Genomic DNA, 14,115 nt, shown 5'->3' on the forward strand with positions numbered 1-14,115 from the left:
GCTGATTGGTCTGTTATTAGTGTGTACGGCACAGGCTGATGCCAGGGGATACTTCATAACAACACATTTCTTTGAGCAAACAAAAAGAAAAGCTAATCACACTGAGAACTGCCAGGTTTCTCTAAACACTGTGATTTTAGCTTGGAGGCCGTAATCAAAGCTTTTGGATTGGCTTTGATTTTTCACGGGGGCCAAAACGTGAGCACAATCCAAGTTGCTGTGATCACAGAATACTAAGTGAGCAGACTGAAGCCGTCGCACTCAGAAGCCAACGTCTTCAAGCCGAGAGCGCAGTTTTTCTCTTTTCAGATTGCAAAAATGTATGTGACGGAAACATTAGCTTGACTCATAAAAACAGGATTCTGCAACTGTGTCATAAAGGTGGGCAAAACTTCACAGGACTCCTCTAAATTTGTAGTCTGTGTTGTGATCATAACAGATTCTTTTTACTTCAGTATCTCAATATGGATGTTTTAATAAATAAAGCAGTGTGTGCGGTTGTTTGTTTTTTCATGTTTGTTTTTAGCATTGTTCTATGAAATGGCTAAAAACGAAGAACCTGTTAGATTTTTGAGCAGATTCAAGCTACTCTCATTGGACTCTCTTCCAGACCAATCTTTGGAGATTAGTTGACAAATAATATCCCATTAGCCCTGGAGCTGGAGCCTCTGATGCACAAAGACCTCCATTACCGCTCCATACAATTGTAAGGCTGCGTGTTAATTCATTTTTCTTTATACTCTGCTGGTTTATCACAGTAAGCAGCCAGTGGTAAGGGCCTGTCCAAAAGCCTGGTGATTACTTTTGCCCCCTCCTCGGTGACAGAGACAGATCCTGTTGCAGAGGAAGGACTCAGTGCTGCAACTTATTTCAAGGCTTCTGTGCAACTTGTAGCAATTACGGGTGTTAAAACTAGTTTGCTGCCTCGTGTGAATAATACACCTTGGTGTCTGTTAGATTTCAATGCAGGAATGGGAATATAGTGAGAGACAGTAGAAAAAAACATCTACTGGCACTTCTAGTCATGGAAATAATGTATCCATAACTTGTTCAGATATCGTACTGCAGGCTCTACCTGAAGAAAAATATCTTTTTGTATGCGGGAATTCTCAGCTGTTTCTAAGCAGATCACTTTAAAATATTTAACTATTGGAATTTGCCTTGTTTTGTTCTTTTATAGTTGGAATTTTTATCCATTTATTTTTAGTTTTGTTGCGTTTTCTTGTTCAGTACTCATGTTTGACAATGAACCACACTTCTTTTGTTAGATAGCTGTGTTCACTTTATTGCCAGCGTTCCAGTTATCAACGTCTTCACTTCTTTGTTTATTAGAACAATGCAGCCTACACACACGAACTTGCTCTCACTGCCCCCAGTGGACAACAGCAGTACAACATGCACATAAACAGAAAGTGACAGGATGCAGAACTTACAACTGTACCTTTCAACGTAAATTAGAATGCATGAACATATAACACAAAATAACTCAAAGACAAGTTAAGATGAGAACATATTCTAACAGTTTAAAAAGAAAATTCTGGGTTTATGCTGCGGAGACAGAAGATGGGGATAGTTTCAAAGAATGTCAATGTGATACTGATTTATCGTACACTAGAGAATAGTTGTTGCTTTTTTACTTCAGCTAACATTAGCTTTAAGTGTAGTTAGCGCAGCAGGCTAGCTAGCTAGCTTGCTAACATTAGTCATAAGTACACAATGTAATGCTACTAGCATCGTCTGCTGTTAGCTACCGGCTAACTGCGGCTAGCGGCGTCTAATGTTATCTAACAAAAAAGTTTGTATTTGCAAGCTTTCTAACGGTTAGTAACACAGTTACAACTGCACAAGTATTTATGTAAATATTATAGTTGTTTTCTCCAGAATAAACTAAAAGCAAATATTTGATTGAGTTCGTAAGGAACTATTTACATCTTATTTATTTATAATTTAAAAAATTATTTATCCATATTATCTAAAACTTACTTTACTTCAATGGATTTCTCTCTGATCTGCAGGTTTAACGTCACCAGTATCGGCGCCGCAGCTTTCCGTTCTCCTCTCTCCATTTTTTCTCCAAATTGTCCAAAACCATTTGGGTTGAAGTGACCGCTGTCTCAGCCTGACTTGATGTCCAGTTAAAGCCCATAACCAATAGAGCGATTAATAAAAGGTCACATTTAACATCATATATTAGCGCAAATATTGTAAAAACTCCTTACAAATATTTCTAAATTTGCACCACAAAATTTGTGATGTTGATTGCAGAAAACCACAAAAACTATCCTGGATGGACTGATTAGTGCGGAACGATGTTCAATATTATGTTATTTTAAGAAACACTTATTGAATGCTGAAACTCCTATTTATTGATATTGTAACAATTGAATAGTTTTTTATCAATACGTTCTGGAACAACAGGCCCTTTATGAACATTCAGGGTTTTGATTTTGCCCCAAATGGAAATGAGTTTGATGCCCTGATATCTGGGATAAAAATCCTGGACTATTTTGAATGTAAACAAGAATAAAGAGTGAGATATTTGGTGGTGGAATGATGTCACACCGCCAGCGAAGGAAGACTCTGTGATGTCACTGGCGATGCAGGCTGTGATGTCATCAACTGCAGAATTGTATGCAACACAATTCTGCATATTTTTCATTGCTTGCAATAACACTGACCAGATCAGACGTGCGCAAAGCTCTTTCACGAAGTTTACAGATCGACGATTTTACTGATTGTACTTAGGAGAAAATGTCTCATTATACGCAGAGATACCAGAGAGGAACGATGGGACCCCAGGCGAGAAGGGGAGACCAGGAAAACCGCAAAGGCAGGTTCCTTCCTGCACACCTGGATGACTTACATGCAGAAATCCAGAGACTGAGCCGCCTTCTGGACATGGAGAGAGCCAGAAGGTTTGAAGAAAACCAAAGGCTGGCCGACCTGGAGGAGGAGATGGAACAGATGAAGCTCCAGATGGAAAGACAGACGGACGTCAAAGAAGCTCTGATCAGCCAGGCGGAAAATGCAAAGAGGGAACTGGAGAGAATAGAAAGATACAGCGATCCTGAAATTATTAAAGCTGTCATCATTGCTTCAGAGGCTTACAGAGACATTAATGACTTGAATAAGAAGTCCTTCCAGCAAAAATATGTGGACTTAATGGTGGCCCACCTCCTCAGCCAGGAGGCTTTTGTAGCTGAAATACAGGATGAGAGAAAGAAAAGTCAGGCGCTGCAAGAAGAACTGGACCAACTCCAGACTTCCTACGAGGAGCTGAGCTCCGAGTACGAAGCCGACGATGATCTGGGGAGCCAGGAGGCCGAGACGCAAACGGATCATGAAGCGAGGCTCAGTGAAGAACGACAACTACTGGAGAACCTGAGGGCTGAAAAAGATGAAATGTTTAAGGAAATGTCCCAACAGATCACAGTTCTGCAAGACAGTGAGAAACATCTGCGGGAAGAATTGAATCAGCTCAGACATTCATATGATGAGCTGAACAGAAATTATGACAGCGATGTTTCTTTACTTAAGCAAAACGTGGAAAGATATCAGGAGGAGCTGAGGAATGAGAACGAGGCCAATTTAGAGAGAGAGACGGAGAATCTGTCGTTGATCAACCAGCTGAGAGCTGAAAAGGAAGAGCTCTTCCAAAAATTATCAGGAGAGAACACAATCCTGCAAACGAGGGAGAAGGAGATTCTAAATGAACTGAATCAGGTTCACATTTCATATGAGGAGCTAAAACATAGATATGAAAAAGACACTGAGGATTTAAAGAAGCAGGTTGCAACATATCAACAGGAGAGAAAAGCTCAACTGGAGAAAGCAGAGGAGGACAAGGCGATTCTGGAAAAACTGAGAGCTGAGTATGAAGTCCTCCAGGAAAACACAACAGAGATTAAAATCCTGCTAGAGAAGGAAAAGAGCGTCCAGGCAGAACTGGAAGAGGTCAAAGGTTTGTACCAGGAGCTGAACTGTCGGCACAAAACTGAAGTTACTGCAATGAAGAAACAAGCAGAACAATACCAGCAAGAGATCAGATGTGTTAAAAATGATCTGGAAACAGCAAGAAATGATTTCCTGCTGGCCGACAGTCTGAGAGCTCAGGAAGACGATTTACAACAGAAACACAAAACAGTTTCCAAAGAGATGGAGGAAGATTCAAAGAACCAAGAGGACCTGGAAAAAGTCTCAAGTCCAGAGATTTCCACAGAGGAGGAACTCTCAGGAGAGTTATCTGGTTGTTCCTCAGATCCAGGACCCTCAGTAGAGACAGCGACCACTGAAGAAACCGTCCTGGAGCATTTGGACCATCCAGACATTGAACCCATGAAGGATGGTAAAAAGAAAAAATCCAAAATCTCATTTTGGAAAAAAATACGAAACCTGCTAAGATTCAAGAAGCCACAAAAGAAACAGAAGAATGAAGATGATCTGGAACATCCCTGAAGTTCTTGATGTTTACATTTAGAGGAGGAGAAAGACGTGCGAGAGACGAACCGGGGAATCAAACGTGTGGAGGTCTCAGCCTCTGTGAGCGGGGCGCCATGCCGCGCTCCGCTAACATCAAATTTAAAACGGCAAAGTTTTTCCCCGTTGACAAACTAGAAAATAGATCCCTTCCCAACCAATTTGAAAAAACGAGGGCAGCACGGTGGTGCAGCGGTTAGCGCTGCGCCTTCACAGAGACCGTCTGTGTGGAGTTTGCATGTTCTCCCCGTGTTTGCGTGGGTTTTCTCCGGGTGCTCCGGTTTCCCCCCACATCTCCTAAAACATGTCGGTCAGGTCAGTTGGTCGCTGCAAATCGACCCAAAACACTTTCAGAAACTCCAAACCATAAAGTTTGGACACACGCGGAACGGAAGCTTGGTCCATGGTGCTGAAAGTGAACGCGTCTCCTTCTGAGTTTGATATTTATTGAGTCTTCGAGACCATGTCACCACCAAAAAGAAAAGGACGACAGACATTAGAAGTTATTTCGCTACCTCGGCTGTAAGTACAGTGAGTGGACCCATAAGTTAGATATCTATTACGCAACGCATTTGTTGTAAAGTCCAGTGTTTAGTAAGGTCAGCAATGAATGTGAGGTAGAATAGGTTTGTTAATTATGTAATATTAACAGGCATAAATATGGCATTTAAAGTGTTAGTCTTAAATTAGGTTAAGCTAGTGTGAATACAAACCAGGTCAGTAAGTTGTAAGGTCCCACCAAAACTTAGACCAAACCTACGCCTTTGGATTTAAGAATTAAAATGTTTTATTTTAATAATAATAATGATTTCTGTTTATTCTCACTGTACTTGTGCTTTTAATGGTTTTACCTTTAGTTGACCTTTTCTACACACTTTTTATATTAAATTGCACTGAATTGTAGCTCATTAAACTGTTTAAATCTGTATTTTAAAAAGATTATAAAAAGGATCATGCAGTGGCTGTTTTAGTGTGACTGTGGCTCAGCGGGTAGAGTGGTCGTCTTGTGACCAGAAGGTTGCAAGTTCGATTCCAGCTTCCTCAACCACATGTTGCGCTACCCCAGGGCACTTAGTGACAAGTTGCCCTCTGACCTGCATGTGAATGTGACTGTAGTGTGAAGCTCTTTGAGTGTCAACATGACCAGCAAGGATCAACACAAGTTCAGTTCATTCTCCTGTTTTTATTTGATGAATCCTGTTTTTGTTTTTATACCAAACATTAAAAAGCTGATTTAACAGGTTTGGATGTTTTCAGGTTCCAGGATGTTAATTGAAGATTAGAATTTAATCTAATCATAATTTAATACTCTGGACCACAAAGAAGATCAAACTTGTTTTATCTGGTTTGTTTGTTATAAGAAAAAAACAGTTTTATCAAAAATAACAGATACTGTGTGATCTTTCTGTTAGTCTTTATTTATAAATACAGATTCAAGATAATATAAGAAACTTAACAAAAAAGTGCAATTTAACATGAAAAACTGTAGAAAAGTTAAAAAGAAGAATCAATGAAAATATGAAAACAGAGAATTTAATCAGAAATCGTTTCCATCACAGGAAGAAATGGATTCTTATATCAATACTTTGTAATAAATATAAAGCTTTTGTGTTGTTGAGCTTATGTGTTGTCTGATAGTATAAAAGAGAAGGAAAGGGGGCTGAGAAATGTCTAATTCAGTTATTTTTTTAACCAGATTTATAGTAAAACTGTAAATGATGTTTTATTTAGGACGTTACTTCTAGGTTTTGTTTGTCAACCTGGGTTCAATTCCCAGTCCTGGGGAATCAGCTGCATGTCGTTTCCTTCTCTCTCCTCCCAACCTCCTGTTCAACCTGTTAAATAACGGCCTAAAAAACTTTATTAGAGCCTAAAAACTTCATTAGAGCCTAAAAAACTTCATTAGAGCCTAAAAAACTTTATTAGAGCCTAAAAATCTTTAATATAAAATACATTTCACCTCACAACTGTACCAAAGTTCAGAATATGTTTACCATGGGGGGGGGGCTGTACGTTGTGTAAACAAGAGGGCCGGCTCTCCCTCTACCTATGGGTTTGGGTCGGGTTCTGACTGTTTACCCAGTGGCCCCTCCTGGGACTGGACCGTCTTGTTACACTGGAGGGGTTTTCTCTGCAGGGTCTCTGGGCTCCCCAGGGTTTTATAAACCTCCTGACCTCCTTCATGGAGGTGGGAGTCCAGATTAAACCCACCGCTGCTCTGCTGTGCAAATCCATGTAGAACATGGATTAACATGTAGAACATGGATTAACATGTAGAACATGGATTAACATATAGAACATGGATTAACATGTAGAACATGGATTAACATGTAAAACATGGATTAACATGTAGAACATGGATTAACATGTAAAACATGAATTAACATGTAAAACATGAATTAACATGTAAAACATGAATTAACATGTAGAACATGGATTAACATGTAAAACATGGATTAACATGTAGAACATGGATTAACATGTAGAACATGAATTAACATGTAAAACATGGATTAACATGTAGAACATGGATTAACATGTAGAACATGAATTAACATGTAGAACATGAATTAACATGTAAAACATGAATTAACATGTAAAACATGAATTAACATGTAGAATATGAATTAACATGTAAAACATGGATTAACATGTAAAACATGGATTAACATGTAGAACAGGGGTTAACATGTAGAACATGTCGAACATGGATTAACATGTAGAACATGGGTTAACATGTTCTACATGTAGAACATGGATTAACATGTAGAACATGGATTAACATGTAGAACATGGATTAACATGTTCTACATGTAGAACATGGATTAACATGTTCTACATGTAGAACATGGATTAACATGTAAAACATGGATTAACATGTAAAACATGGATTAACATGTAGAACATGGATTAACATGTAGAACATTGATTAACATGTAGAACATGGATTAACATGTAAAACATGGATTAACATGTAGAATTAACATGTAAAACATAGATTAACATGTAAAACATGGATTAACATGTAGAACATGAATTAACATGTAGAACATGGATTAACATGTAAAACATGGATTAACATGTAGAACATGGATTAACATGTAAAACATGGATTAACATGTAGAACATGAATTAACATGTAAAACAGGATTAACATGTAGAAAAGAATTAACATGTAGAACATGGATTAACATGTAAAACACAGATTAACATGTAAAACACGGATTAACATGTAGAACATGGATTAACATGTAAAACACGGATTAACATGTAAAACACGGATTAACATGTAAAACACGGATTAACCTGTAAAACATGGATTAACATGTAGAGCATGGATTAACATGTAGAACATGGATTAACATATAGAACATGGATTAACATGTAAAACATGGATTAACATGTAGAACATGGATTAACATGTAGAACATGGATTAACATGTAAAACATGGATTAACATGTAGAACATGGATTAACATGTAAAACATGGATTAACATGTAGAACATGAATTAACATGTAAAACAGGATTAACATGTAGAAAAGAATTAACATGTAGAACATGGATTAACATGTAAAACACAGATTAACATGTAAAACACGGATTAACATGTAGAACACGGATTAACATGTAAAACACGGATTAACATGTAAAACACGGATTAACATGTAAAACACGGATTAACCTGTAAAACATGGATTAACATGTAGAGCATGGATTAACATGTAGAACATGGATTAACATGTAGTTGTGTTTGAAGAGGAGCGGTGAGAATAATTTATCTTTGTCAACAAAGAATTATGTGACATTTCCATCTGATCACGCTGCCCAGTGGCTCTGTCTGCGCTGTGAAGTTTATGTCTTTATGTTCTTAACAGTGACGTCAGACGTAGGACCACGTTTTTCGTGTTGCTATTTCAAATCCACTACAGCTACTTATCACAATCATTTTACGTTCCTATTTTCTTTTGTGATTTAATTTTATTTCCTCTACCTTCTTGTCGAGTGATCCACGTTTTTATGCGACAGAAATGTAAACAATGGAGGGAAGAGGGAGATGTGCGTATTGTTGGTAGAAAAACAGGAACTACTTTGAGTTTCTGTCGCCAAGTCCGATTATTATAAGCGGCTTTGGGCTTTTTTCTTTTTCTTTTTTTTTAAGTCGCTAGCAGATTTAATGAATCGCTGGTTGCGCCTTTTTGGGCTCGTATTTGAACGTGAAGTTTCTCATTTGTGCTTGGAAATAAGCAGAGATAAACCCCAGAATGTGTCTGACCTCCAATTAGTTTTAGTCAATCTCTCCATGTCCATCATTTCCCGGATGATCCGTCCCGCTGCGTCCTTGTTAATGTCAAGTTAATGTATTAGCTGTCAATGACGTCGATCTATCCAGAACATTGGAAACATTCAGACTAATCTGAACAGCGCAGTCAACGTGAAAACAGCCACGAATGAACGAGTCCGTAAAGTTGTGCAACTAAACGCCATTATAATTATTAATATTAAGATAAGTGTCACAAATCTGTGCAGCCATCTGAGTGGAGCTGCAGGATTAGCTGTGACACCGAGCAGGGCCGTAACGCAGCACCTGGAGGCCGGGGAGTTAAAATCCTTCTAGAGTTTTCCAGACAGTGGATCACACAAAAACATGCACAAATTACTAACTTCTTTTTTTTTTTTTTTTTGTACTGTAACCATTAAAATATCTCCTCTTCAGTTCAACCTTATTAGTGGAAACACATTGTTGATGTTTCCATTATAATTAAATATTGGCAAAGATCAATGTGATTTTCACAGCGTTGTTGTTAGCAGCTGCTGAAAGTAACTAAAAAGTTACTTTTAATGTAACTTAGTTACTTTCCTTATCAAGTAGTCAGTAATCTAACTGAGTTACTTTTTCAAGGAGTAATCAGTAATCTGATTAAAGTTACTTTTTCAAAGTAACCATGCCATCACTGGTCATAAAGGTAAAATAAACAGGCTGCATGTTGAACACTATTGCAGTGTGTGTAATTCTTGCTTGAAAAGCCAGATATTCTCCATTAGTAGGTTAATATTTAATAACTTTTATTACATTTTACAGACTGAAGGATACTTTCAGGGAGTCCTATATTCTCATGTGACTTTATGTACGTAGCTGCACGTGCATTTCAGCCAAAGTATCAGGTAAAAAATATATATATATATATATATATATTCCCCTCTTTGTGGGAATGAAGCTAATTTACAGAGAAGCTGAAAATAAAGGAGGAGAACCCCTGACAAACTTTTAACCTTGTAAGATGGTACATGATGTAGTGTAAATCCCATGTTCCAAAGTAATCATTATCTAGCAGCAGATTCATATTCTCTACTCCCTCTCTACCTCCCCTGTCGTTCACTTCAGATGGGTAAGCAACGCCTCGAATCGTTAAAGCTCTGAAGCATTCTGGCATGGAGCCCTGCACCTAATATCACGCTTCACTATGCGGTCAATACTCGACAACGGTGTGAAAAAGCCCAGAGTGCTCCCAGAAACACCAGAGGACATAGTTTAATTCATGCGGCCACTCACCGAGGTCAAAGTCAACAGGAGCAAATCAGCTCAGGTCTGGCAGACAAGTGGAAGAGCAATCGTTTCAGTCAGTGAGGCTAAAAGACAGTAAGTTTGAAGAAGAGCCAGATAACAAAACTCTGCAGGCAGGTGGTCCAGCTAGCTTGACAGTGTTTGGATTTGGATGTTAAAAGCTGACGTTTTCCAGCACTGTTTACACATTTACAGTCATTATTAGCTTGGAAATTCAGCCGCAGCAAAAGTTGGGCTGAAATGCTAAATCTTCCCTTTAGGGGTTCCTGCAGGTTTCACCAACTCAAGTTTAAGGCCTTTTGAGACCCTTGTGAATGAAATTTAAGACGTGAATCACAATAGAAATGTGAGAAAAATCGTTACATATTTCATAATGAAGTAGTGCAAAGCTTTTCTGCACAGAATAAATGCAGCATCTGATGGGTTGGCGCAAGCAGCGAAGACTAACACCAACCAGCCAATGGGCGAAAGTTTACAGGCAAGGAAAGCTAGGAAGCTAGCAAGGGTACATTAGCAGAATACCGGGTGTGACTTTAAGTTAAAGATTGTAACACTATAAGGGGAAAGGATGTCCTATCCTTTCACAAAAATGTTATAGTGAAGTGGGCTGACAGTGAATACTTATTAATAATTAATTATCAACAGTGTTTATTTGTGAATGATGAAACAGCTCTCCATATTTCCTTCAGTTATGTCACTTTATTCTCCAGAGATAATAAAAAACAACACAGACTTCCTAAGATTCTTTTGAAAGAACTGAATATTTAATGGAGAGTCTTCTTTTTTTTTTACAATATGCACAAACTTGATTTTTAAAGGCTGAGAGCAGCACTATAAATCTCTCCATTTTATCGATCTGGTGTTGAATTATTCATTAGGTTGGTTGTTTTGGAGGTCAGGTGAAAAAGACAGAAAACTATTGTGGTCAATTATAGCAAAAGAAAGAATCAATAGTGAAAATAGAAGTACCTGTGTGAAATGAGCTGCAACAAATGATGGTGGACACACACCACAAAGTCTTTGCGTAGAAGAGCTTTGCTGTTTGTAACATTGTTTAGCAATAAATCAGGCGCAACTCTTCAACTCAAGAATCAAGAGGTTGTGGTTCTCTGTAGGGAAAAGCTCATAAACAGCCAAAACATAATAATGAAATGTAAAACTGCACATAATGAAGGGAATGCTGCAGTTCCACCCAAGGTGACAAAAGGCAGAAACATTACTGTTTTACCTTGGCTACGAACAAATTTGTGTTACTCTTGCACTAGCTTTTCTGTAAAACAGGCATTTTAAAGTGCTTCTCAGTTTGTGGTTGTTTTATGGCTTTCTGGTTTCATTATTCCCACTTTGTTGATACAAGCTGTGATTTTAGAAGCAGTTCCTCTGCCTCTTAGCATCTTTGACGTCAAGTTGTGCTTGTGGTGAGGAAGGTGAAAATGTCCAGAAAGTGAAGAGGCAGAATCATGCCTGTACAAGTATGGCTGAAAGTGGGAGGCTAATAAAAGCAGAAGAAAGGAGATAAAGTGAAAGCAAGAGAAACAACAGACCTGTTGAAAACTTTGCTGAATTGAGTGCTGGATCCGAAAGAAGCAATAAAAAAAAGATAGATGGATACAAAAAATGGTTATTTTCTCCTTTAGTCATCTAATTGCCGAGATGATAGAGTTTCAGATGGGACATTATTGGACGTCTAATGAATTTCTGACTTCCATTATGTCTCAGATTAGAGGATAAAGGGACAGAAATGAACGTTAACAGTTCATAATTGCCTTGTAATACTTTCTCCTAAACTTCTCACATTTTCTCACATTACAGCCTTCAAGGTGTGTTTAAGAGCAGCGAGGAGAAGGAGGAACAACAGGGAACGTCTGGAAGATGATTAACAGAATAAATGGTTGAAGTTCAAGTTCATTTGTGTAACTAGTTACAGGATCAATGCTGACCAAAGAGTGGTACATCATAAAAACATAATGCAGTCAAAGATTTTGAAACAAGCAATAAATATTACGTTTTGTCAAATGCCATCATCTAAATTATCAATACACATCGAGTTGATCAATGTTCACTCAATACTAATCAAATTAATTCTAACCAGGTGGATTTTTAGCCTTGATTTAAATGAAATCAGTGTTTAGGCTTTTTTTCAGGTATTTTTTTTAAAGTTTGTTCCAGATTTGTGGTCCATAAAAGCTGAATGTTGTGTCTTCATGTTCAGTTCTGTTTCTAGGGATGCAGAATCTGAACCAGAACCAGAAGACCTGAGAGGTTCTGGAAGGTTGGTGCAACAAAAGCTGTTTCATTTATGTTGGTGCTAAACTGTTGAGTGATTTCTAAGCCAACAGTATTTCAATCTGGATAGACTCACACAGAGAAAGAGAAGCAGTTAGAGGATTTAATGATCTGAAATTTTTGGCGCTCGAACCCGGCGGAAGACTTGTGAGCTGAGGATCACCAGGCAGGTGATCGGTCCAGGTTTAGCTCAGGGTAGTCTTCCCCCCGGTCCGAATACTGGTGGTGGAACGGAGCCTTGAACGAAGGAGCAGAGAGGGAGCTAGGAAGATGTCCCTGGGATGATGGTGGAGATGGGGAGGAGGTGGGTCGAAGCACGGCTGACGAGCGAGAAGATCCGGGGAAGCTTGTCCTTTGAAGGGATCCGTGAACGACGATTTGCTGAAGCGGTGCGGCGCACCTGTCCCGATTGGCTGCAGCAGGGGCGTGGTGAGTGTCTTATGTGGGACGGCTGTGTTTTGTCTCCCAGCTTGAATTTTCGCCTAGGCTTCATTTTAAAGTTGGTTCTCTGAGCCACAGGGAGCCAGAGTAAGGACTTTAGAACCAGAGTGATGTGCGCCGTCTTCCTGGTTTTAGTGAGATGTTTGGCAACAGCGTTCTTGAGGTGGTTCTAATGAAGTCTGGGAGTCTGGTTGTCCTGTCTGAGTTAGTGATGGAACAACAGCAGCAAGTAATGAAGGGAAAGCAAAAATTTTAGAGATATTTTCCATTTGGGTCTTTACTGCTTCTAGAAACAGTCTGAGTGTAAAAAAAAAAAAAAAAAAAAAAAAAAAAACAGACCCAGCCTTTTTCTGGTAGTAAATAAATGTTTTTTGGTGTCTGGAAAAAAGATATTTCAAAACCTTCCAAAAATTAAATCACAATATTCAAGTATTGGATCTTCTCCAGCAGCAAAATTTATTGTAATAATGAAGAGCCATTTTTTCTTTAATCAAATTTATTGGAGAAACCCAAAGAGACAGAACAGCAGATGTTCATATTTCTGATCTAAATCTAAAGAGCGTAGCAGAAAACAGCATCAGTACTAAGCTGATGACAGATTCAGTTTCCTCTTTCTGTGTTTTGACCAAATGCAAACACTTAGTATAGACCACAGGTTGTGAAGGGAACGCAAAGTGGAGTCGGAAAGCAGAAGTCAACTGGCCCGCCTCATTTGATATGTTGAATAAAATGAGTTATAAAGGAGACCCAGCAGGGGGCGCTGCAATGTTGCTCAGATCCAGCAGCAACACTAATTCAACACAAGCTGAATTTAGTCAAATATTAACAAAAGTCACCATTTTTGAGGACATATATTTTAGCATAATTTAGATTTAATACCATTTTTTTGTGATGTTTTTAAACAATTTAATTTTATGATATTTAATAAGGCTGGGGTATGTAACTTAGTCAGCATGACCACCGAATGAGTGGTTTTCCAGTACTGCTGAGTTGTTTCTCTGCACATAGCGCAGCAGGTTGACTGACGGCACCGAGACCCGCCTCCTGGCTCTGATTGGTTGCTTCTGACCGGGAACGCTCATTTCTTCAAACGGTATTATCAGCACTGGGACGAGGTGGAGGAGGTAGATTTTTTTTTATAGATTATCTATCTCATATTATACTGGTACAACCTGGTGGCAGTTTTAATAAATATGTGAACTTTATCTATTTATAAAAAATAATAAGTTAGCCCAGCAGGGCTGCCGTAAATTCCCATCCTATTGTGAAATGTTAATGTCGCCACTATGTTTTTTATTCTTCTATCGAGTAATATACAATGTTCATAGCCTTGAGGTTTCTCTCATT

This window comes from Gambusia affinis, linkage group LG13 (genome assembly GCF_019740435.1).
Source record: "Gambusia affinis linkage group LG13, SWU_Gaff_1.0, whole genome shotgun sequence".
In the NCBI taxonomy this organism is placed as follows: domain Eukaryota; kingdom Metazoa; phylum Chordata; class Actinopteri; order Cyprinodontiformes; family Poeciliidae; genus Gambusia; species Gambusia affinis.